The sequence below is a fragment of the Anomalospiza imberbis genome, chromosome 2 (genome assembly GCF_031753505.1).
Source record: "Anomalospiza imberbis isolate Cuckoo-Finch-1a 21T00152 chromosome 2, ASM3175350v1, whole genome shotgun sequence".
Lineage (NCBI taxonomy): Eukaryota > Metazoa > Chordata > Aves > Passeriformes > Viduidae > Anomalospiza > Anomalospiza imberbis.
The window spans coordinates 28431187-28457680 of record NC_089682.1 but is presented as its reverse complement, the minus strand read 5'-3'; the positions used below and the strand labels follow the sequence as shown (position 1 = coordinate 28457680).

At 37.4% G+C, this 26494-nt stretch overlaps 1 protein-coding gene across 3 annotated transcripts in view; it reads left to right on the top strand.

Annotated features, from left to right (window-relative positions):
* Positions 1–26494, top strand: part of NCK2 (NCK adaptor protein 2) — an 83593-nt gene that overhangs the window by 21968 nt on the left and 35131 nt on the right. For all 3 annotated transcript variants that reach the window (XM_068180292.1, XM_068180293.1, XM_068180291.1), the window contains exon 2: positions 10002–10073. The gene's annotated coding sequence lies outside the window, so the exon portion shown is untranslated. The remainder of the gene's footprint in view (positions 1–10001; positions 10074–26494) is intronic.

The window sequence follows — 26494 nt, the reverse complement described above, 5'->3', positions numbered from 1 at the left end:
TTAGTGTTGTCTTGATACCAGAATCACGTGCAATATATATATATATAGTGAGTTGTATCCTTACCACTGAAAATGTTCTGGACAGATCAGGTTTAAAAACTTTGTCTAAACCAGTGTCCTATTTTTGATCATTATACTTGTATTTAAAGGTTTATTCATCTATTCATAATAGAGATAAGGCTTTCTAGGTAGAATGCATTTACTATCCAACATAGATTGCTCCAGTTATTTGGCACACATATTTTTTTTTTCTTAGTTTCATAGCAGTCTCTTGAATAACTTCATTTAAGAAAACAGGTAAACTTATGTTTTAATATGCCTGCAAAGAAAGAAAAAAATTCCTTATTATTTCTCTGTTGAATTAAAATACTATTTCCCTTTCTCCTTGATCCTTATCTGTTTTAAAACAACAAATAAACTGAATCCTCTTGAAGGGTTAGTAAATAGAATTTGCCACATAATTAGACAGTAACACATACTTCCAAAGAAAAAGGGAAAAGCGGTTAAAATGGTTTAAGTAAAGCAGCATAAGTCATATTCTTAAATTAAAATGCCATTTGTCAATTAATACAATTTGTCAAAATGAGGGAGAATATTATTTTCTTTTATGTATATTTCAGGTAAATTTGTTTTGTGATTCTGGGAAGTTGGTATGTTATACTACTGCTGTTAATGTTTTGTTGGGAAAAAGAAGTTTTGAAAAAACCAAAATGGTAGTTGAGGATGGAGAGGTAAGCAGAAATCTTTGTAATTACTTGACAATATGTCTTTTTTCAATGAAGTGGACCTGGAAGCCATTATCTTGGGGGCAAATTTGGACAAGGTAATTGGCTTTGACCTTTTGCCAGATGTCTATCAGTTCCTTTTCCCCTCTCCCTTGCATCCAGATAAATGTCATGCCTTTAGGTTTTTGTTCCCTTGTTCTGGTTTCAAGAGTGGAGCTGCTTATGTAGCTAATCTGCGCTTAAAATTATTTCCACTTCTAACCCCAGTAGGACTCTCTTTTGGGGTATTCAGACAGAATTGACATAATTGGATTTCTGCCCAGATACTGTATTTAGATAGCTTTGGAGATGTCATTAATTTGACAGCTGCCATAGGAAATCTTTGTTTTGACTATTGTTACAGGGCCTGCAATGTTTTTATTGCATTTTCATTTGTAGTTTGCCACTGAACTGCTGTGATTAAAATGAGTAGAATAAGACACCATCAAATGTGTACAAGACATGAAAGGGAAAAAAAATCCGTGCTAAAAACCTCAGAAGGTAGGCTGTTGCCAAATTTTATTTGGGTATGATGAGATTCTGGAATACCTAGTTATCTTCCAAACACCAGCAAGAGCACAGCCTGCGGCTAGAGCTGTTGTGTGCTGTGATGGAACCAAAGCTGCATTAACACTTCTCTTGTTACCAACCTAAAGCAAAGTTTCTGTGTGATTCAGACAAAAACTGCTTCAGCTGTTTTTCTGATGGTTAGCTTGGAAGAAAACCCAGGTTTTTTGGGGGGGACTGTGTTCTAAGGAAGTGCAGGTCCTAGCAACTTGGCAAAGTTATTTCCAAAATGCAACATGTATCTAAGGATCTTTGTGCTGCACAGTGAAAGTGGAGATTTTGGGGACTTCTGTTCTGCCATGTTCAAAGAAGATGGTCACTGTACCACCTGCCAAGCTGTATAAGTGGCAAAGCCAGTTCAAAATTCCATGTGTTTGTCTTCCAGTTCCCTTTGGCTCTTAGATGTGAACCTCTAGTTTGGTAGTTTTGTACTTGAACCTTATGCGGGTTATTGCAATTTGAACCTTATTGTTTTTCATCAGTTACATCGTCAGAGGAGACTCTGAAAAACTTGATATCTGAAATACCAGTTTTTCACAGCCTTTGATATACAAATAGATTATGACAAAAATACCTAACTCCTCCCAAAGAAGATAATTTTCATCAGAGCATTACTGAGTACTAAAACCAGATGTTATTTGAACTTATTCTGGAGTCAGTAAGGGATTTTGTATTGAGTGGTCTCCCCCTGCCTCAATTTTACTATTGTATTCATTCTAGTTTGATGTCTGATTATGTGAGTTCTTCATCTCTGTGCTTTTGGCATTGTAAATGAAATACTAAGTTTCAGTAAACAGTAGATCTCTGCTCTGCTTGATGGTGATGGTTTAGAGAGGTTTTTTCAACTTGCTCACTCAGCTGAAGTCATCATAGATTTCTTCACCTGAGGGCTAGGAGGCCTGGACTTCTTTCTGCTGTCCTGTCCAAGTCAAGTGGTTCGTTCATGCTGACAGTACTTCAGATGCAGTTTGCCGTAACAGAATAGGGCAGAGCTAGCAAGATCTTCAGTGTCAGATACTCTGCTTGGACAGAAATGCCTAGAGCATCCTTATTCTTGGTGGTTGAGCATCTGGAGGAAGGATAAAACCCAGATACCCTCAGCAAAACAGGCTGAGGTGTGGGAAACAATGGCTGTTGGTGATGGCAACTTTTGCTTGGGAGTGCCCAAACCATGCCTTGTTCTGTCAGCGTAAATTAGCCATTTGCCACTTTGCAGTTTGAGTTATCAAGAAGTTTCTGACAGTGGTTTCCTTTAAGACATCAGTCACAATCTGCTCTGTGCATTTCCTCTACTTCTCTGTATCTGCCTGGTGGCTTCGAAGACAAACTCTGACCTTGATCTATCCCTCTTAAAAATCACCATTGCCATATATTTTTGCAGCAAGACAGTAATGACAGTATATGACAGTATTCTTTTAAATTCATACGGTGCTGTGTTGAATGTACACATAGGGAAGATTTTCTTCAGACTAAGAAAGAATGAATAATTTACCAGAATAGAAGCTCTAATAAGGATTTCAGCCTTTAACTATGAATTGCCAGAAGGTAAAGTCTGCCTTACTTGACTCTCTGTGGCCCCTGGTACAGTCCATTTTCTGTTACATCTCACCCCAAAGCAAATCATCTCAAACCATGTAACTCTGAGATCTGTTTGCTTATTTTAAGTGTTAGTCATCTTAGCCATGAGTGGTAACCAGTTGTGTCTGCCTAGTGTTTCTCTGATACTGAGTTAATGTTACATTCTTCTGTGGTAGCTAATTCATTGGAATATATGGTTTTCAGTTCTCTAAAAGGCATCTGTGAATCTTTTTCCAGTGGAGGTGTTAATTTTCAGTAATCTACATGTGCAGATAACCAGATTATTCTAAAGAGTATATTAACATGCTGTTTGTAGTCATCTTCCGCAGTCCTGAAATCCACAAGTATTGAGTTAAAAGCTCTGACTCTAGTAGAGAGGTTTGGAAGAACTGGTATAATTCAGTGGATTGTATAAGTTTTTGCCTTTAAAATGTTTTACATAAAGATGCAATAGGAAAAACAGATTTGTGAAGGAGCTGTTTGGGGTTGGTAAGTTGCTAACCACTGGGGTCATCCTCAAAAAATCTGAGCTGATTTTATACTTAATGGAAAAGACTATTGTCGTACTGTATTTACAATCAAAGCATTAAATTATTGATAAGAGAAAGACTGAAGCTCAAATGGAACCAGTTATTAACTCTTTATGTTTAAAGAATTCGTTTATGAAATTCTTACTAATGATAGATGCTAAGACGTTTCTAAAAATGGTATCTGTAATTTGAATAATAAAGCATCCTATTAAGGAAACCAAAATAATTCTTATGCTCAAACCACAGCCTGAGAAGCTCACTTAGTGAAATATTGCCTGGGGCTGAAGTCGAATCCTTTCCTTTCCCTAGAGACTTTGTGAGACAAAGCTTAAGAACAGCCTTGGTACGTACAGTTCAGTTTCTGCTTATCTATTAGCAGTTATAATTGGCAATGCAGGTCTTTCCACATACATTTGTAAGGGTTCTTGAAGTGGTTAGGGCTGTCCTAAGCATGAGTCAAGACCTTTGTTGCTTCTCCTATGTGGGCTTTAGGGATATTTAACCATATCCTTACAGAGCCAGCTTGTAAACCCTTAAAGAAAGAAAATAAGAAAGGTTGCAAGCTCTGTTTTCTTACTGCAGATAAAGAAGAGAAAAACAGGGGATTGATATAAAATGGAGTTTGAATACTTCACTTTTTGCTGATAGTTCTTGAATAGGAATGCTGAAAAAACTTGGAGCTATGATGTTGGCACAGCACCTTTATTGTAAGCTTCCTTCAGCTTGCAGAGAGTCTGGTCACAGCTTGCACTTCGGTGGGGTTATGTGTGCGGTTATGGTCAATGGGGTTGTTTGGTTTTGGTTTTGAAACTGCAATATTGCATGTCTTCTCAAAGAGTTTATAGCCTTCCTGTCAGGGGAACCTTTCTGGCCACCCATTCATAATTTTTCAACTGTGCTTTATGGGGTTTTTTTCCTTTTTTTCATGCAGGGGCTACCACAGAAGTTTGCAGCTTAATCAAATATGAATTAGATCATTATCAGCAGGTATCAAGATAGAAAATCCTGCTTAATCCAGGAATTTTAAAAATTGTGTGTTACAATGAATTCAGGTAGTAATTTGTTATCAGTATCTGGATTTTTTTAATAGCTCAGACTTTTGGGGGAAAGCTAGAGAATGTAAAAAGCATGTGAGTTTTCTTAAAATAATGTAAATTCCTACAATATATGTTTAAAAATCTCAGCAGATGCATCCAATAACAGATGTAAGCCTCCTCATTTCTTTCCAGTTTAAAAAGATGCTGGTCATGCAAATGATTGGAGGATATACATACAATAAATAGGAATCTTGCAATGGCAGTTAAGTTTTGAAAGACAGTATTTATTTTAAGTATTGATATTATTTAAACTACCAACTACTTGTGTGTCATGAGTAGATCAGGTGGTTGTGCAAATATATGTAAGAAATATTCTTGTTTTTTGGAAATATATCGTGTGTACTCCAGAGAATATGCATTTTACTGCAGGAGTTAAGTGAGAATACAGGACAGCATAGATTCTTTAATTGTGTGCGATTTAAGTGTGAGCCATGTATGTTTTCTCTAACTGCATTTCTCTTCCTATTCCCCCCACCACCAAGGATATGTTTATTTAAAGAAGAAAGAGTTGTTTGAAGGACCAATGATACGTGTCTAACTGCTTCCTCTTCGATACAGACAGCATGGCCGGAGGTGCACGACAGCTCTTGCATCCAGACAGGAGCAGAGAGAACATGCACAACCTCCTGCCTGTGTGCTGTTCAGTAGAGACATTAATTTCTTAGGGTAACCTGTGCAACCTCTGGTGATGGCTCCAAAGCTCAACTGCTTAAAAATAGCCATTTAAACACAGAAATTTGTCTTTGCTTCAAGGGCTAGTCCCATTTTTATAGCTGGCATACAAGCTCAAATCTTTCCCAGTGTTTCAAGTATCTCACAGTCTTTTCTGCATGCAAGGCAGTGAACCTATTCTTGTGCCTCATTCCACTTGCTTCCTTGCTGTTAGATAACCACAATCTTAAGAGAAGAAAAGCTTAGTTGTGTATATTATATAGTATGGAAGGTTTTTAACTCTTTTGTTTGTTTTTAAAATGTTCTACATGTTGTAATGCAGTGTTTTAATTTGCTGCCTTTTTGAAACCTTAAATATTATGTAAATCCACTTTTCCTTTTTCTTTTCTCCCTGTGTTTCATACTGACTCTGAAAGTGTATTGTTGGACTAGGAGGTTTAGTATATGAAGCATATACTAGAGTATTAAAAAACTTAGCGGGTTTCTTTTCCCTTTAAACAAATTCAGGCATTGGGCTTTTGAGTGCTTAGGCTGATCTGTCTGCTGCTCCGTGGAACGGGATTGTGCTTGCCCAATTGTCTGCATAGTTAAAATATTTTGAACATAGCCTATTCTAATGGAACTTCTTTTGAAATATCTGCCTAATGGAGAAGTCTTAATGGAATACTTTAATAGCCCAAAGTGGTTACCTGCAATTGCTCCAGTGTATTTCAGTCAATTACAAAGGAAGGCAATATTTAATGTTGGAGTGAAGCTAGATGGTGTAATGAACTGGCAGATTGCCAACTTGATCTTCTCCACAGGAGAATTTGTATTAATGTGATGCTTTTCATTTGTTCTCCAGAAGGTCACCAGTAATATGTCAATTGGAGTTAAAATTCCCACTCTGTGCAGTACAGGTTTATGGTCAGATCATTCTTGTGTATTAGCATATTAAGTATCAAAGAGATTATTTTAGCTATTTCATGTCAGAATTTAAATAGGAGGTGGTTGGGTATTGGGAAGAGAGCCTAAGAGAATTGTCATAGAAATCGTTGCTGTAAGGCTGAATCTGGATTTTAGCAATGGAGATAAAGAAAATGGGGCACAGTAGAGCTATTAGTGAAAGAAGAGATGGTTAATAACTGTGGATGTTACTTGTAATGTAATCATTGTAAGACCACTAATTTATTCTGTGAGGTAGTAAGCTTTATAATAATCTTATATTGGATGTTATTGATATTTACCTTCTGGTGCTCATTTGCAAGCATTAAGTTCAAAATTTATTTCTATTGAAAGAGGCTTTTTACTATGGAACTTTTATAGTCCTTGTGTTTGAAAGACCTTGATTTAGAAAGCAAATGAGTGACTAAAATTACTGTTGCAGGCGAGATAAATTTGTCTTTTTGCTTTGTGTGTTTGTAATTCCATGTTCATCCAATTCCTATATTCTGCCATTCCTATTCGTTGTCATAGTCTTCTGCTCCTCTGCTCTGGGCCTCAAGGGAAGTGTAGGGTATGAAGAGACCCATGAGTGGTAAGGAGCTGTGGCATCTTGCGTGCGTCAGGGCTGACATTACGCCAGTCGTAGATGCATTGAATGATGTATGGCAAATGGACATTGTGCTAAATGGTACAGAAGTGATGGGCATTGGGGATACCATGGGAGAAGACTGCTCACCTCTGTGTCTCCATTGCTTTGCTGACTTCCAAAAAAATTTGTTGACTTGATTTCCCAAGTTTTCCAATGTTGCTCCAGTTTGTCTTTTGGGTAAACAGTAAGTCCTGTGTGCTGCAAGGCTTTTGAAGGTGGTTGAAAATAATTTTGTGCTCTCAAAAAAAATTTAACAGTTCATTCCCCAGAATGTCTGTGCTATCAAATATTTCTTTCTAGTCCTGGTTAGTAGGACATAGCAGGAGAACCAGAAAGCTCCACGTGTGGTGCAAAATCAGCCTGGGGGCAGATGGTCCCAAACCTTAACTGCTGTTATAATTTTTTGACCCTTGAGAAGAAAGGTCCTGAACTTCTGAAACTGAGGAAGAATGTGTTCAAGGAACACATTCTAAAGGAATGTTTCAAGGAACATTTTAAATATAATTGAAATATTTGAGGTCTGGGTTTCCATCCTGAGTTTGTGTCACTTAGCAAATCACAGTGTTTTGGGCAAAGCTTTGGACTGTGGGGGTGTGTGATGGAAATTGGCTACTCCTCTGGGGAAGTGACTGTTGGTGTGACTCGTAGCAGAAAACTTCCTCTGGCTCTTCCAAAGCCGAGTGAAGATTTTTATCATGAATAAAAGAGAAAATGGGGTCACAATGCAACAGGATTGAACCCAAGGAGGACAGAGACCAGTCTGCATCTTGTGCTTGTGTGTCTGTTAGGTTAACAGAATTTTATTTCAAACTAAGTGTTGTTAGGAGTCATGGGTTTTTGTGCATCTTCTTCCTTTGACTATTTGCACTATCACCATTAGCATTCCAAACTGCTTTCAATGTGTGTTAATTGAGCTGCCAAAATCAAACCATTCTTGCTCTACAGAAGGAAGTTAGCATTGTTATGTTGAGATAAACACATGACTCATTCTTTTCTTACACGTTTAGATGAAATTTTGACTCTTTCTTTTCCCAACTGTATTTCTTCTGTATTTGACTAATAAATACAGGGCTAGTTTTTCAGGTATTGATGATGAATAGTGCTGTTTTCCAGCTCAATTTCAAACACATGTTCTATTTGGAAGTGTGCATTTTTGAAGGTGGAAACAATAATTGAGGGAGGTACTGTGTTTTTCTTTAAGGAAAACAAAAATACCCTAACAAAATCAGAGGCATGGTACAGCACTTCAGTGATAGATGGTAATGAGCAGTAGATGATTTGTGAGGTAGGACAAGGAAAGATAGTCCTATTCAGAAGATCTTGTACCAAAAAAATTGAGGAGAATTTTATTTTCTCTTTTTTACCTCTTAATATTAAAAATGTCCTTGTATTATTGACAGAAGAAAAGCACGTACTACAAAACATTCAGCCAGCAGGAAAATAGATCTGTTCTGCCTCAGGGTTTTAATGTTGCTTCATTTATTAAATCATCTCTCCCACTTATTTGTTATCTGTCCTACAATTTCAATAGAGCAGTTTTCAGTGGGAACACAGTTAAGGTCTGTAATTGGTTAGAAAAATTGATACAGGAAAATGTTATTGCCTGTAGTCTGAGTCTGCAGAACACTGAAAACCCAGGTGGGGTAGCACCTATTCCACCACCTGGAAGAGGAGAAGGGATTTATCACCCTCCAGTCCCATCTGCCTTCTGCTGTCACAGGCAAATCTTCATTCAGGTGGTGAACTGGATCGGGGGCTCTTCTGTTGGAATAACATTCTCTCATAATTTGGCATCCTCCATTATTCATTTATTTTTTTTTTTTAATCTTGTGTGTTGTTCAGGGGGGCTGGCAACAGTTTGTCTCCCCTTGCAGTTGCTGGGGAACAAAGAGCGAGCTTCCAGGAGCTGAGGGTCAGGGACTTTCGTGTTCTATACTCCCCTAACAATATGTTTAGGTTTAAATGTTTGTCAAACTGTGACTTTAGTAGTTCTGTTACTCCATCTATTAACGGATGTGAGAATAAATCTCACTTTGAAACATTTGTGTAAGGTATTTATAATACCTTTGTCAATACTTTTTATTCTCCCCTCACATTGTTAATGCGCATGGGATCACTGGTTGACTTTCTCCTTTGAAGTTAATTTCTTCATAGGAGGCTTTTGTAGAGTCACAACTGCTTGGAATCTGTTCAGAAAAGACTTTGAACAGAAACATTTTTGCATGAGTGGCCTGGAGTTGTGTAGGAGTTTTAATGCATTGTCCTTATGAGGTAGAGGCTGCAGCACAAGAAGTTGCTGAGAATTTTTTCTTCTTTTTGAATTGGATCTTAATGGATTAACACTGCCTGAATTTGTCAGACATCCTGTGGAGTTAGAAGGGTCATTAAAAAACAGAAACAAGTGTTTAAATATTCTGACCTCTCTTCTGAACAGTTACTTTTGTGGCTAGAAATACTTAACAGAACAATGTAGGCCAGGAGGGACCTCTGGACAAGCCATGCACGTTCTGTCAAGGCTGAGGTTGCACGTGGGGCCATGTTCAGTAGAATTTGAGACTCTCTGAGAAAGAAGGTCAATCACTTCACAGGGGATATGTGGCTGTGCTTGGCCACCCTTATGCCTTCTTTACATCCAGCCGGAATTTCCCTGAATATGGTTCTATGACCCTTTGACAAGCTTCACCACTGCTATCAGAACTCTCTCGTTGGGTCACCATCTCTTGTGCCAGAAGGCTTCAAGCCATATGTGGTAGTAATCCAGCTGAATTACACGTCTGTATGTGTGTGAGGGCCTTCTAGATGGAAATACTTCACTGCCCCACAAAACTCCTGGCTATGCTTTTGTTGCTGAACCTCTTTTCCACATGTAGAGACATTTTCTTTTTCTTAGAAAGTACAGTCAAGTTAAACTGACTAATACAAGAGTGAAGGAAACAGTAAATAATGGTGCTTTGTAAAATACAGTCTTTCTAAAACTAGGCTGAATTTTTAATTCAATTTCTTGAGTGATTTTTCTCTGTATTATGAAGGCTTAACTTATATGTGGTTTGGATTATTTGGGGTTAAAATCATCTTGTATTCATTGAGAGAAATGAAATATGAAGATGGGGATCTGTTTATGCTAAATAGGTGGATCAAGTTCAAGCCTGAAAGCTAAATTACCTATTTGGAAGTGTTCTAAGTTTAGTGCTAGAACTAAAATATATGTTTGTTGTTTCAGGTGGTGGTGTATATAACGTTATTGGAGAGTCCTGCCTTTCACTGCTTGGATCCTTTTAACAGTGTGTCAAAGGTGAGTGGTTCAAGTTCAGTTGTTATTTTTGTAACGTAAGATAACAAGTAAACTGGATGTATTGCTTAGTTTTGGCTTCTATGTAATAATAGTGTAGTTGTGATTTTTAATTTTTTTTAACTTCTGGATGAATGATTAAGTAGCCTGTCTTTTTCTGTCAGTGATCTGGGGCAAATCAGTTCTAGCTCTTACTTTCAGGAAAAAAAAAAAAAAAAAACAAGAAAAAGTGATAGGCCCAGACTATTAATTGAAAACTAGATATTACTTCCACTGTTTTATGACTGCTATCTCCTGCTACCTGCTATTTTGACTTGAGACATTTTCCCCTGAAGGTGCTGTCTGAAAGCACGACATGTTGGTGTGGGAAGTATGGAGGAGAAGCAGTCATCCATAAACCATGGTCATCCATAAACCATGGTGGGGCAGGCTTCGTATTATTCTTTGGTTGAATTCTAAAAACTAAGTAATAGCTTTGAAAGTGTTGAAAGTATTGAAAGTATTGGGTGTAAAGAAAGTTTTTGTGTTTTCTGCAAGAGCAGAAGAGAATTGCATTCAGCGTATAGAGAGCATCTTCCTAGGCTGACTCTGAAGGCCTGAAATAATCTAATGAAGCTGATGTTCCTGTAGAACATCTTTTTGTGGTGGAGTTTGGCTACCTTTTTTCTTTTGATTTGTGTATCCTATTGTCACTTTCTGGTGGCTGTAGTGGTCTCTGTGGCTTAGTAGGAATTTATTAACATTACTGCTGTACCAAAAAAATAGAAGCAAAATGGCAGAACACTGAATAAGCATTCAGCATTGTAGTAGCACAGCATGGAATTTTGGCTTTATTCAAATTTATGTGGATTTGTTACTTCTTACTCAAATTCTTTGTTTAAAAATAATGTTGCTTTCTTCAGGGGGAAGTTATGAAGTCTAATTATTGACATTTTGGAACCTTCAAATGGGAAGCAATAAATTAAGTTGTTGTGTGCCTTGATATTTGCTGTGAGTCCTATTGAATACGTACTCAATTAATTGTTATGAGATGTTGAAATTAGTTTTATTTATTCAGTAAAATGAAGGTGAACTATTTAGAATTAAAAATGAAATCCAGTCTTTACTATAATGTCTCTATATGCTTTTGCAAATGATTATTTTTCCTTTAAACTGGAAAAAGAAGTTCTGAAGTAATACTGAGATAGTGGGCTTTTGCACTATATTTTCAAATTATCTGACACATGTCTTTAAATGTGCTAACAAAAATTTGTAACCCTGGCCTTTCTTAACAGATCAGTGTAACCTTGAACACTTAGGTGTTTAAAGACTGATAGTGAGAAACTTTTTGTATTAATTTTCTTTAATAATTTTTCTATGATGTATAAGTAGCAAAATCAAAATCTTCTTGAAAGAGCTGTAAATGTGAAAACAAAATAAATACACAAACCTAAAGCAAATGATTCATCAAGCTGTTGACTTAGTCATTGTAAAATTATTTTTCTGCAATAATTTCTTCTCAAATTTAAGCTGGTATTTTATTGACTATGGGCTAAATTTTGTATTTATTTCAAATATGTAATATAAAACACATTAGAGTTTTATCTTTGGAATCTCTTTCTTGTCCTTTTTTATAATAGTTTTAAGTTAAATACTTAGTGAAAAATTTAAAAAATAGTCCACTGCTCACTTAAAGGAAATATGTGTCTGAAGTCTTGGTTATGTACTTAGTCATCTTTATTTCTTGAGCTAGTTGCTGTGATATATGGCATACTGAGCAATTTTTCTTTTACTCTTTAATCCAATAATGTGAAGGGTAACCAAACATGCCCAAAGTGGAGTTCTTTATATCAGGTGAAGGTTTTAGGTATTTTGTCAAGAGGCAGTAAATAGATAACAGCTCACTGAAAAGAATTGAGGAAGAACTACCTGGACATGTCATTTGGTGGGTGTGTAAGGAGTGTCTTCTCTTTTTGTATCTTTTTTTTCCTCCTTTTTTATTGAAGAATGAGTACTCAGGATATTTTCTGTGTATGATAGGACCACACTCAATTTCAGTAACAAAATTAAATCTAACCATATTAATATTTTGCACCATTTTCAATCCTTTGTGTGCTTGTTTCTGATGGATTGTGTTCCACTTGGTAAATATGTGAATCTGAAAAATCTGCAACATTCTAACGCTGTTCCCAAAAGGAAATGAATGCATAGGTGTGTAAGTTCAGTAAAGCCTACGTTTGTAATGCTTTGTTGAACCAAGACATAGTAAACCTTTGGCCCTTTGAAAAGGAAATGAAATTGGCAACAAAGTAAATTTTCAGAAATTACACTCCAAGTCCTTAAACTTCACCAAACTGCAGGCAATCATGTATCCTTACAGGATTTTGTTGTGGTTATCAAGGTCTGCCAGGTCTTCTGTTATATAGCTGGGCAAGCTGACTTTTTTCAGTTGTTTGCTTTCCTCTCCCTCTCCTCTAATATCATATTTTATATAGTGATATTCTCTACTTTTCAACTTGTCCCTCATTCACTTGCAGTAATTGAATCAAAACCAAGAACTCATATTGTATTTTCACAACAAAATATTTTGAAAAGTGATTGCAGTATTGATATGTGCATTTAGCATTTCATATTTTAGATTTAAATCTTTTGGGAAATGTTCTATGTTTTTTTGATACTTGCTACACTTGTATGGAATGATTGGTTCTTTAGGGTTATCTGTGTACATGGGAGGGAGATTGTTAGATGAGATCAGAAGCAAACCAATACAAGCAAAGTTATTAATGTGTTCATACTCAGCAGGTTTGTCAAATGCTGCAGTACCACAGCATAGAACAGAAATCCTTGTCTGTAAAGATTCTCAAAGCAACCATGATAGAGATGAGCTCCTCACATTTTGAGACTCGGGACCTGCACACAGCTTCTGACCAACTGATCCTCCTCCTCTGTTCAAGAGCAAAAAGCACCCCAGACATTTCAACTTGTTGGAACTGTTTGTGATACTCTATCAGAATATTTCTTGGTATTTTTCTGTGATTCAGAATTTGTAACAACAATTTGTAATTGTTGATTTTGGATATTTTTTAACCCAAGGAAAATGATACCTATCCTCAGTGTTCTGTATGAGTTAGTTGTGGGAAACTTTGATTCTGACAGTTAAGAAGAGAATTGAAGTTATGTGCTGAGTGGATGTCTGGATTCCTTTCCCTTAAAAAAAAAAAATATTGCTGTAATTACACCAATTATCTCAGGTGCCCAAAGTGATTATAAGACTTTGAATGCGACTTCAGTGTTAGTGAAATATATTTGGAGACATTTAGTATAATAAATGAGTTTATAGAATACTGCCTGTTATGTTATGCGAGTGGCATAATACTTTATAGCCTGTAATTGAGGACAGTGGAGAAGAACACTTTCAGCCCACTTTTACACTTCCATTACCAGAGGTATGCACCTCGAATAAATTGATCTTCCCTAAATTACATTATTTTAGTATTTCTTTTTTAGATTTTTTCCTGCATTTTTTCTGTTTCTCTTTGTAGTGGTATATTTCTTGTGGAATTCCATCTCTAATAATTTGGCTAATTAATCTTGGATTACGGTTACTGTTTGCACTGTAGTAACAAAGCTTCAATTGTACTAAGCAGAGAGAACTGAGAAAATGAGCTTGTCCTGTTGTTTATTTTTTAAGCCAGTAGCAATGCAAAGCACAGAATACCATGCATACAGATGGAAACATTTTACACTTTTTTTTCCTTTCCCTGATTTTGAGAGCCTTATTTTAAGACATCACAGGTTTCTTGCCATCTTGTGGATTGAAGCCCTACTTTCCTTTGTATTTATTTTCTAACCCTTTTGTTTCAGGGAACGCCTGCAGCTCTCATCCCTCCTTATTTTGGAGGCTGTTATTTGTGTCAGCTGCTCTTAGTTGTTCCCGGCAGTAGAGCCTTGGTGTAGCTTATTTTCTACCTTCTCCATCCTCTCTTTTATCCCCCACCTTACTTTTAAATGATCTTTCTCCTGATTTTTGATTCAGCAGCTTTATGTGTAATCCTTCCGGGTACTGTTGTTGCCACTTAGACTGTTTTTTTCCTCACTGGTTTGGGTCCTTGAATTTTTGTAGCACACCTTTTCTTTGTAATTGCTTATTCCACTTTTTCATACTAATATTTAAAATTTACCAATAGCCTGATTTTTTTTTTTAATGTTCAATACCATCAGACGTGTTCATATATCAGCTAGAAATCTGCCTTATGCAAGCAGCTACAGCAGGTGATGTCAGAGAGATGATTTCCCTGAAGCAGCAGGTTGTTGGGGGATCCAAATTTTCCCAAGAGGCTGATTTTGAATTCTCTATCTTGCACCAAAATCCATAGCTTTTAGCTCATTTCCTGATAAGCTCAGTTGTCTCATACCTTTAGTTCTCAGGTTATCACATACCAGCCCCAAAAATGCTGTTCAATGAGGGTTAGATTGCTCTTTATATTTGATCTCTGAATTTGTTTTTCAAGATTAAACAGTCAGAGTATTAATTTTCCTTGCTTAGTTCTCCCTGAAGATTACTGAATGGTATTTTCTGCCAGCCTTAGATTTGCATGGGATCTGGAAAGGTCTATTCCATTATTGCTGGAGAGAGGGCTGGTTTATAATGGTGAAGATCTGGATGCAAGGTAATGTGAAACATTTATCTTAAAATGAAAGGGTGTTGACATCCGTGAGTTTACTTGAATGTTTGCACTAGAACTACAAAACTTGTGTGTGTATTTATGTTTATAAAATTGGTTTTGAAACTACCTCATAAGCAAGGTTTTGACAATTGTGCTCCATAGAATTTGAATTTACTGTCAATGGGGTGATGGAAGCTAGCATTCTCAGCTGCTGACTTGCACTTCAGGCACTCTTTGCATGCATGGCTGCTGTAACATACTTTCTGACTGCAGTGAATTACTGAAACTTCAGGAAGTCTTGAGCTGTGAGCTGTCAGTCGTCTTCCATGTGACTGCTCACACATTATTATGTGGCCAAAATGGGGATGTCCCATTTGTATAGCTGCTGCTTTGTGTTCTTCAGGGAAAAAAAGTGGTGGCAGAGAGATCAGAAGCCTGCTGGTTGTTGTGACCTGCTTCCTGCCTGTGGTTTAGGAGAAGGGGAGAAAAATGACAGCACAAAGTAGGTCACTGGTCAGCTAAAGATTCTGGCCTGTTGGTGGGTGGCTGGGTATTTTGGCATTTCCACATAGTGAGTCAGTACCCTAACTAATCCTGAAAAATTCTTGAAAATAAGAGAAACAAAACTGAGGGCAATATTTGAGGAAATTACATAGTGCTGCTTAGCTTTACAAACTATAGCTTGGTTTCACGGTGGAGTTTTTTGAACTCAAATAACAATTCACACCAAGACCTGTTCCTCAGTTTGTTTTGCAAGAAGCTAAAGAACAAATAAAGTAAAAATGCTTGGTATTATTCACTTGAAATAGAGATTCTGTGGTAGAGGAAAGGAAAAGGGATGTCTCTTCTATAAGTTCTCCTTGGGGTCCAGAGAAGGAGGGGATGAGTATATCTTCCTACTTGTCCCTATTCTGTTTATTTTCTCTACATTCTGTTTTATTCTCTGCTACCTTGAGGTGATTTGCAAATTTTTACATACTGGCTCCTATTTCTGTTTAATCATGGGGTTGTAACTTGCTGCTCTGTTTATACACTGCACTACAGTGTCCAGTATTTGTGTGTCTGTTTTCATCAGAACACCTTTCATTGAGGCTTGATCCAGATTTGGTAACACCATTGTCTTGCTTGAGTAAGGTCTGAGTTAGATAATGAAGAAATTGTCTACTTCTGTTGTAACATTACTTTTAACAGGGTTGTGGTGGGTTGCTTTTGGATATTGACTAAAAGTAATGCTTAGTACCTAACAGCGTCTTGTAGTACCGTAGTATTTTGTGAAGCTTCCAGCTGAACTGATGTTTGAGAGCAGTGGCATAGTAATTTTAATTGAAAATCAGTAGCAGTATAAATTTTAAAATTTGTATTAATCTAGAAGGAACAAGAACTCTGTGGTTAAAGGTCCACATTTCAGACCTGTGGTTTTGAACCTGTTTTTTCCTTTATTTAATCTTTGTTCTTGTACAGATGTTAATCTCTGTCCATGTTTGGAAATTATTTGGCTGCTATAATTTCCCTTTCATTTTTGTTGATGCATTTTATTGTTATCTGGTGAGAGTAAGGAAAAAAATGTGTCTGTGAGCGTGTGAGGGTAGAATGTTTCATCAGTGCAGGAGTACATAACATTTCTGAAAGAAGAGGAATGTGATGTAGCAGCCAAAACCAAATGTTTAATTTCGAACCAAGTTATTGCAGGGAGGTTTTATTCAGGAAAAGCAAGCTTTGCAGAAATTTGACAGCAGATAAAAATAATAGGAGGAGATTTAAATGCATTTTAAAGTACTCCATTCTGTTCAAGCACTGAAGGTGAGAGTAGGAATGAAGGAGGATGAGAGTCCAGCATCATGAGGCAATGGTCTCTCTTGAATGTATATTTTGCTCTTAGAAATGTAGACTTTTCTAATTGCTTATTTTTGGTCTTGGGTAACTGTTTCTGTGGAAAAAGACAGATATTCCTACAGTGAAAAGTTACTTTCAAAAGCTTATTCTTTTGAGCAGCAGATCTGGTGCAGTGGAAAATTGTGTTGGGATAATAGCAGTGGAGCAACTTTTGAGATTGTCTGTGTAAGCCGTCTTAGAGCAGCTGGCACCTGAACTGCAACATAAGAGCTCGGAATAAGGAGCATCTTCCTACGTACTTAAAGAAGCATGTGTTCTCTGGAGCACTCCTGGGGTTTTAGAAGAAGGGTTTTAGAAAATCCCCTTTCATCCTCTTCCCTCTTCTGTGAAAGGTGCTTCTCTCTTGGCTTTGTGTCCCTCTCCATCAGCTGAGGAATTAGCAATTGCTAGCTGCTGTAATTGTGTAGCAGAGCACTCACAAGTACAATTTTTTGGAAGAGATCCTCATTTAAACTGGAGGAAGATATGTAAGAAATAATTGGATTGAAATAAATGAACACTACCAACAGTCCAGACCAAAAATGTAGTCTTGGTTTTAAATTTAAAGCATTCTTTAAAAGTTAGAGGACAAGTCATTTTGAAACCTGTTTGTTTAGGAAAGTTTGAGGGATAGTGTTTCCTCTGCATTTGTGTTTTGGGAGCAGTAAGAGAGAATTCCTTGTATTGACTCTGAAGTGCTGTTAGATGGAAGAATAAGTAATTTTAAGGGGAGACTGGGATTGCCATTTCTTGCCTAGGCTTATACTTCTTGGTTAGCACAGCAGTCAGCGTGACTGACAAAAGACTTGTGAAGCTTCAGCATTCACTCGAATCTCATAAAAGATCCAAGAGTGTTTCTTTATTTAAATTGTGCTTTCACTGGGTGCATGTCCTGTCAGGAAATTAAAAGCATAGCTTTCTGAGTAACTATCTCGTGTTCCAGTCATTTTCAGGAAGATGTACACATTTATACAGGAATAAATTTAATACTATTAGCTGTCTCTTAATGAAATCTAACACTGCATCTTTCAGCTGCTTCTTTGGTTACATGCATAAGCACAGAATCAAGAATGGTGTCTTATGTCCAGTGATTATTTTTACCTGTATTATTCAAAGACCCTGCTTCTAAAAAGTAGATTTTTGCCTGAAAAACTCTCCTAGATATGAGAAATAGGTGTTCATTAACCACAATTCAGCTTTGGAACTTTGAGATTTAAATGGGGGAGTATCTTTATTTTTTTCTCCAGTGCTACATGCACCCTTTCATATTGGCTAAAGATTTTGGTCCAAGTGACTTGGAAAGAGAATCCAGGAATCTAAGAATTTATTCAGCGTTCAAAGTGACAGTGAACTGCAAAGTTTACAGGAGCAGAGTCTGAACAGGACATTTAAATTAATTAGTACTCTGTGGACTAGAAAGTTTAAAATTATTATAACAATTAAAATTGTTTTCTAATTTTCCTACTGTTATGTGGTAAATTGATGGGGCAGATTTTGGAAAAGCAAATGATAAGTTTCTTAAGACTATAGAGTGAATGGGTAACTTTCTATGAAAACAGTTGGAATGGGCCAATATATATATATTGGCAAATATATTTTTTTTTTCCCTTAAAAACTTCGGAAGTAAATGGGTTTTTGCACTGAGCAAACATCTCTTTCTCTTTCTAGTTAAAAAGTGAATATATGCTTTTTCCATTGAGGAACAGAAGGTCAGCAGTTCAATTTTATTTTCAGCATTTTATAGACAGTTTAAAGTGAAATCCCTTGAAAAGTAGGTAGCAGTGTTTCAAGGGATTAGCAGTAAAACGTAGCAATCCACAGTGATTCTGAGCTTTGTCCTTCTGTGCGAGATCAAGGTTAAACTTCTTGTGTCTGACGACTGTTCTTTGTTTATACAATACATAAATGTACTAATACTTCCAGTGAAGTATAACTCCTGCAGACCATTGAATGTTTAGCTATGGGAAAAGAAGCAGCTGTGGTAGTAAATCTTTCAAACAGCTTTTTATTTGGAATCTTGAAAGAAATTCAAGGATGTCTCCTTTCTAAAATCTCATGGTGTTTGCTATGTCCTGAGTGGCTGGCTGGTTTAATTTCGAGAAAGAAGGTTTACTGATAGTAAGGATGAAAGTCTGTGAACAGGAGTATACTTAATTTGTTCTTTCATAGGGCATGGATCACCAGTCTGTCATATAACTAAGTTTACCTAAATGTCCTCTCAGTAGAGTGTCTGGGTTTTTTTTCTGACCTTGTGTGCTTGGCTCCCTCCTACTCTGTTTTTGTAAAGAGCTGTGGAGAGGTTGTTAGGTGTGAAATGGTTTGTAATTTTGCCTTACGTAGACACCTAAGGTATGTTTTATTCTTCCTGGACTTTCCCTTCTCTTTTATCTTGTTTGTTTTTTGGTTCATGTGTTTCTGAATAGAGAGGTAAACTTAATTGCTGTCTGCTGGGAGAAGTGGAGAGAGAGCCATCCAGAGCAACCATGAAGCTTATCTGTGTCTCTGACTTTGTAGAAACACTGAAACACCCATAAACCAATGCAGAGATATGGTCATTAATCATTGCTGCTGTTTTAGAGGTGAGATGAGGTCTCCTTTGCAAAAGTTTTCTTTAGGGCTGCAGAGTTTATTAACTGCATCATTTTTTCTGGAACTGCTTTTAAAAGAATTCAGGAAAAGGTGAGCCAATGATCTTTTCTTGCCCTCTTGCTATATCTAAATGTGAGGTAGTTTGAGATTCTTTTGTGTTTACTCTGCAGCCAAGAAAAATGGGCCAAAAAAGCTGCCACCTTTCTGTTTGTCTCATGTTGTTTATAGTCAAAAGGTCTGAAGATATTCTCTCTGAACGGTCTGGGTATTCCCACTGCTGTCTAGAATGTACCATTGCCCTTGGTTGCCTTCAAAATAAAACAAGAAGACTTTTTGCACTAATAGTGGAAAAAGTCACCACAGGTTGTGTCATTCACAGTTGCTGTATCTGCATTAAGCTGCTGATGGAGGCAGAAAAAACCTTGCAGCTGCTGCGTGTACTTGCCTGAGCCCTGCCTGCTGCTGGGGATTGCAGCAGCAGGTGCAGGAAAGAGGTTGAGGGCAGATGGCACAAGCACAGGGAGGGTAAAGGCTGGAGGAAGGGCTGGCCAAGAAGAGGGATATTAGCCAACTGTCTGTTGTTGGAGTTGCTTTATAATCAGACTTTTTTTTTTTTTTCTTCTCATCTTTCAACAAATTAAAATCAGCAAAGATGACAGTTCACATTCCCTGTGTTTTCTGGTAAATATATGATAAAAGGGCATGGAAAGATGTATAGCCTTCAAGATACAGGGAAATACCTTCTTCCAAAAATACGGTCTGAGATGAAACAGTAAAAATCATCTAACTGCAAAAATCCTCTTAGTGTTGTTTTTTGAGTTTTTTGCTTGGTCTCTAGAAGGTTGCCAGTATTGTCTGTTAATCTTTGTCCTATTTTCTAAATGACATACAGATACACATTTCTTAAAAACATCACACATCCCAAACAAACTGAAACGTGTTTGTTTGGTTTTCTTAATCCCTTAAGGCTGTCATCCCATATTTATGGAAAGATTTGAGCTAGGTTTTTCTTACAAGCCCTTTGCCTTGTCTGTTGGTGGCTATACTAAGTTTAGTTAAAGACATGATGAAGTGTTTTCTCTGTTATTACTATTGCTATTTATCTTCTAAGCATAAGTAAGTTATAGAGCTTGTAGCTAGTACTGTGTAACTGTAACATGACCTGCTATAATGCCAACTTGTTCTTGTAGAATACCAACTTTTTGTCCTTTGAAATAGAACTTTAAATTTAAATCATCTTTCAGAAGCTGAAAACTAATACTGCCTACTTTATAACAGTCATACTGTTCCAAAAAAGGCTATAGAAATATCCTTTTCAAGGAAAACATCAAAAGACTTTTAAAAACTCAGCATCCTGAAACGGCAGAGTGCTTTGCATGTAAATAGAAAAGATTGTACTTAGTGTTATGTGTCTTAAAGTCTGCTACATTGATTAAGCATTTGTATCTTGAACTGCACCAGATGAGGAAATTTTGTGGTATAGCAGTATTACTAATGGAAATCTTAAAAAAAATATTGAACTGGGAGGGTTAGCTTGTGTGAAAGTCATGACATAAAACAAGAGCGCATAAAATTAGAGTGGTATTGCATGATTAGTAGGCCAGAACTCAGATTTGCTTTCTTCTGATGTTGCAGCAGCCTACCTTATAAAAGCCTGGATGATTTTCTCTTTGTACCACCAGAGAGTTAGCAGCCCAAAGTATCTGCTACTTTTCATAGAATCATAGAATATTTAGGGTTGGAAGGGACCTCTAAAGGTCATCTAGTACAACCCCTCTTGCAGTGAGGAGGGATATCTTCAAGTTGATCAGGTTGCTCAGTGTCCTTTCTAATCTGACCGTGAATATGTGAATATTTCCCAGGATAGAGCATCCTCCACATCTCTGGGCGACCTGTTCCAGTGTTTCACCACTCTCACTGTAAAAAAAAATTCTTTCTTATATCTAGTCTAAATCTACTGTCTTTTCATTTAAGACCATTGCCCCTTGTCCTATCTCAATAGGCCCTGCTAAAAAGTCTGTCCCCATCTTTCTCTAGAAAGGCCCCCTTTATGCACTGGAAGGTTGTATAAGGTCGTTTCTTGTCCAGGCTGAACAACCCCAACTCTTTGAGCCTGTCTTCATAGAAATGGTGCTTGAGCCCACTGATCATCTTGGTGGCCCTCCTTTGGACCTGCTCCAACAGGTCCATGTCTTGCTGTGCTGAGGGCCCCAGATCTGGATGCAGTATTCTGGATGGGGTCACACCAGAGCAGAGTAAAGGGGCAGAATCACCTTTGACCTGCTGGCTGTGCTGCTTTTGATACAGCCCAAGATGCAGTTGGATTTCTGGGCTGCAAGTAGATGTTGCTGGGTCATGTCAAGGCTTTCATCTGCCAATGCTCCAGAGTCCTTCTCTATAAGGTTGCTCTCAATCCCTGCATCCCCCAGCCTGTACTGATATGGAGTTGCCCTGACCCCAGGCACAGTACCTTGTACTTGGCCTTTTTGAACCTCCTCGGGTGAGCATGGGCACAGTTCTTGAGCTTGTCTGTGTCCCTCTGGATGGCAACCCATCCTTCAGTTTTGTCAGCTGTAGTATGGTGTTATATGTAGATTTGCTGAGTATGTGCTCAATTCCCCCATCTGTGTCGCTGATGAAGACATTGAAATGTGCTGATACCAGTATGGACTCCACTTGCCTCTGATCTTCATCCAGACACTGAGCCATTGATCAATGTCCAAATACCCTCTGAATGTGACTATCCAGCCAATTCCTCATCCACTGAGTAATCTATGCATCAAATGCATATCCCTCCAGTGTAGAGAGATGTGAGGTACTGTGTCAAAGGCCTTACTGGAATCCAGGCAGACAACATCTGTATCCTTTTTCTTATCCACAGTTGTAGTCACTCCATCATAGAAGGCCACTAAGCTGGTCAGTTAAGGCTTGCATTTGGTGAAGCCACTTTCTCACATAACCATTAGCAGTTTTACTTCTATTTGGTATTTTCCAGTGTCCTATGTTGTGTTTCTTCTTGCAGTTTTTGACATTGCATGCCTCAAATTATGAATCTGTATTAGTCTGAATAATGGGCAGCTGTGACTGTGAGGTGACTTTAGCTTTCAAGAATGGAAGAAAAATGTCAACTGGAAACTTGCCCTCACTGCATTCATTGTGCATGGCAGCCTCTTCTTTTGAGGGCATCCCCAGCGGTCTTGTACAACAGACACTTGTGCTACACCTTCCTGCTGAAGTGGAGCTTGGAGAGCTGGAAAAACCTACAGCCATCAGATACTGACATCACTAAGAATCTGGATTGCAAGCAAACCATAAGTGGGTCTTGCTTAGGAGATACAGCCTTTTTGTTTAAAACTATTGCTTTTCCTTAAATGTTGAGTTTACACTTAAAGCAGTCCCTGCTTGAGTATTTCACCTGAGCAGACTCATTTGTGTGATAGACTTTGGATAAAAATTTGGGATGAAAGTTTTTTTTACTAACATCTTTTTATACATTCTTAGATAAACACACAAAGATTTTGTTTTTTATTGAAAGGTAAAATGCTGTACTGACTCCTTAGCAGGAAATATGTATTTCTGGGTGTTTCTAACTTATATTCTCCTTTATTTAGTTGTCTGCCTTTTAAAAAGACTTCTAAGCCACTTATAAGACAAAAAAAGTGCTTAAGCTCTGTGCTTTATTTGAGCTATGCAGAAATTCGTTACCACTAAACTGTTCTTGAGGTTTCCTGTTTTCAGTTGTTCTGCAATGTGAGATACAAGGTGCCAGCGTGTAGCTGCAGCTGAATTAGATTAGGTTATCAGATATGTTGTGGGGCCAGGAGAGGCCAACCTTGCCTGGCAGCTGTCAAAGGCATTTGGCTGCAGAAACAAGCTCCAGCTCTTGAACTACTGTGCCAGTAAACAGTGGCAGGCCACACCAAGGGGACAGAATCTGAAGTGTGCAGGCAGCAAGGTCAAGTTAGTACAGCTCTAAACTACTGGTTAATTTTGAGTGATCCTTCACCTTTTTTGGAGATATACTACCCAATTACCCTAACAAGAAGTATCATCTAAGAACCCCTTTCTGTGCCTGTAGAAGGGGACTGTGGCAGGGCTGTCCTGCCTGGGTGCATAGGCTGTAGTGCCTCTGGTGCCATTAAGTGTTGCACCAGCCTGGATTGCCATCACCCTTTCATTTATAATTATGCCTTTCTGGTTGTTTTTTAATTTTTTTTAACCCTAAGTGACTCAAAAGGAAACCAAGCGCTTTTTGTGCTTTAGAACAAATGTCTTGGTGCTGCCAGAAAAGCTCATGGCACCTACTGAGCCTGCCTTTGAGTCGCTCCTGCATTGTGGCTGGGGCTATCCCTCAGCTCATTGTTAAATCTGTCCAGCTTGGGTGGATGTGTAGACCTAAACCAGGATCTCAAAAGAAGTGGAAAAAAAACAAATTTAGTGAGTAGCTAAAACTATTATAGCTTTGTGGATGTTTCTGACATCTTGGGGTGCATTTGAACATGAAAAGTGTTTTACTTTTTCTTATTACTTTTATATGCTAGTTAATGACAAAGAAGAAAATGGTTGTCTCTGAAAAATAGTCCCATATGTAGAAATAAGTATTAAACTTTTTTTCCTGCATCATGTGCAGTCAACTTAATATTCTCTCTAATTCTGTACTTATTCTTTTGCTAATATTTAAATTATTCCAATGCAGTTTTAATACCTTTTTTATAGTTCCTGATGAGCTGAATTTTACTTCTTTCAGTACTTTCAGTTTGCACTCCTGGACTCGAGCTTATTGCTGTCAGTTTTTCCTATTCATGGAAAGGACCAGGGAGAAGGGACACAGAAAACCTCTAGGGCTTTTTACTTCACTTTTTTAACAGGTTATTTTTTTAAACAGTTCTTCTTTTGTAAATGCTAAATTGTGAGAGGAAGATGCAAATTGTAATGAAACATTCCTCCTTTGCAGTGGATTAATTTATTTACATCTTTTTTCACATTTATTTTTTACACCTTCCACTCATCTTTGCTTTCAGCTTTGGAAAACTGGCGCCCTAAAATACAGACAGCAGCACCTATCGGTTGTGACTGTCTTCAGTTTGCACATCAAAGTAAATTAGATAATAATTACTTGCACTTACTCAGCTATCACTTTTAGTTCTGTAATCAATGCATCCTAATGAGACCTAATAGTGAAATCTCACAAATTAATTGTCAGGCTTGTACTGAAACGGTCAACTATTTTAGGTGCTTGGGTGTTGAGGCCTTTTTTGCTCAGGTATGGGTTTGATACCTCAGAAGCACATAGCTGGGTGATGAATGCTTGTTCTCTACAGCTATTTAGTTAACTTCCTTTAAAAGAGAGAGAGAGTAGTCTGATGCAGTGACCTCTTTCTGAAGAAATGTGTCTCTTGGGGTGGGTTGACACACATTATATGAAGTATTAAAGTGTTAAATTACAAAAGCAGCTAGATAAAGTGGCTTTTATGTGTTCCATCTCTGTTTGTCCAAGCACCAGCAAATAGCTCAAGTAACAAAGCATGGAAGGGGTTTTACTAGTTAAAACAAAGGTTATAATTATAACAACTAGTTATAATTTGGGTCAGTTTGTTTACTCTTTTTAAATATCTGCATTTTGAGATTGTCTTGTAACAACCATTAGAAATAGGTCGTCCTTGGTTTAGGTTAACTTTGGCCTTTGAATGAAGGAGGTGATATTTTCCTGTTTCTACTGGAGATAGCTAAAAGTATATCCAAAAGATGTATTCTTTTACACAAGTGTTTATTTGAATTCACATTACTGGTTCTTTTTAATGCTTTCTGAGTTCTCTATTTGTGTTAGTGTTTTACTGGTTCTCAAGAACCGAACAAAACAATTTCAAATGTAAAGATGTGTTTTTTTGAAATCTTTTTATATGTCAAAACTATTTATCAAGGCTGATGTAAGAAAACTAACCACACACCCACTCATGCAACAAAGAAAAAACTCTAGATGAAAACAAAACTTCAAATTTCCTGAAACTGTAGGCAGGCTCACCAGAGATTGCATCATCATAAACAAGAAAGCTTCAGATTTAGAGTGTACTTCAGATGAAGTGATCTAATAGAAGTTATTAATTGCAGAATACAGTAAGCACAGCCAGGTACTGTGAAACAAGTCTGTATGAACACAGACTTGTAAAATTTATTTTCTACAACTATATTACCTTAGAGGGCCAAATATTGCCTATTTGCCATAGCTCATGAAAGATTAACCAGGTGGGCACTTGATAGCTGCCTGTCAGCAGCAAATGCCACATGGTTCAAAACACATTTTGATTTTTCAGAGTTTGGGGACAGGAGGAGAAGTTGTTCAGCCTTCAAATCTTAGAGAAAACCATGATATATCATTAGTTAGTTTTCCATTCTTCCCGTGTAATTAACTAAATATCATCTAGAAATTATGTTTTACTTAATATTGTATAGCAATTAGATGGTTTATGTACATCATTGTCATGTAAAAGCCTTTGTATCGATTCTGTCCCTTTCTTTCCATATGTCTTAAGAAGACATCCAATTCCAGAACAGTCTGTTATATCAATTGGCACTGCCTATTATTAGAATTTTTGCTTGTTCCCTTGGTGAGGGATTACATTTCAAGCATTACTGTCAGTCATTTTTCAGTAATGTTCCTTTTTGCAAAACAAATTGTGAACAAGGAGAGCAACTGCTTCCTTTCTAACTTCATCTTTACCTTCTGTTTGTACTGTCCTAACTAACCCAAACATAACTGTGAGCCTTCCTCTTGAAGCCAAGAAAAGATGCTGCTTTTCTACCCACTGGACTCGGGCATTAAACTAGTCGTAGTGTTAACTTGTGTCAGTCCATAGGAGAAGATTGCAGTTCGGGTGGCATGCTGATAAGGGTCCTTTCCTATTGGTCATTGTGGGAGAAATATTAGTCCTATATGGAGAGGGGGAGAGAGTGAGGATTGGAATCCCAGCCTGGTAAAAAGAGAATGGGATCTGCATAACAATTATTTGTATTTTGGTATTTAAAATGACACCAACTGAATAAATCTTTCACATGGAGAATCACTTAGTAGATTTATGTGGTTGTTGGATCAAATTCTCTTAAGTTCCTCTATCTTTAAATTTCCATCATCTCAAATATTACTTATATGGTTCAGTTTTAAGGATGGCTTCAAAATGGCATAGGTGTTTCTTTGTTTAGTTTGTTTTCCCTGTCATTGCTAAGTTGTTGGATTGTTGATAGTTTATTGAACATAACCTTTTCCTTTCTGGACTTTGTTCTCATAAAGTCATACAGAAGCTACAGTACTAGATACTACAT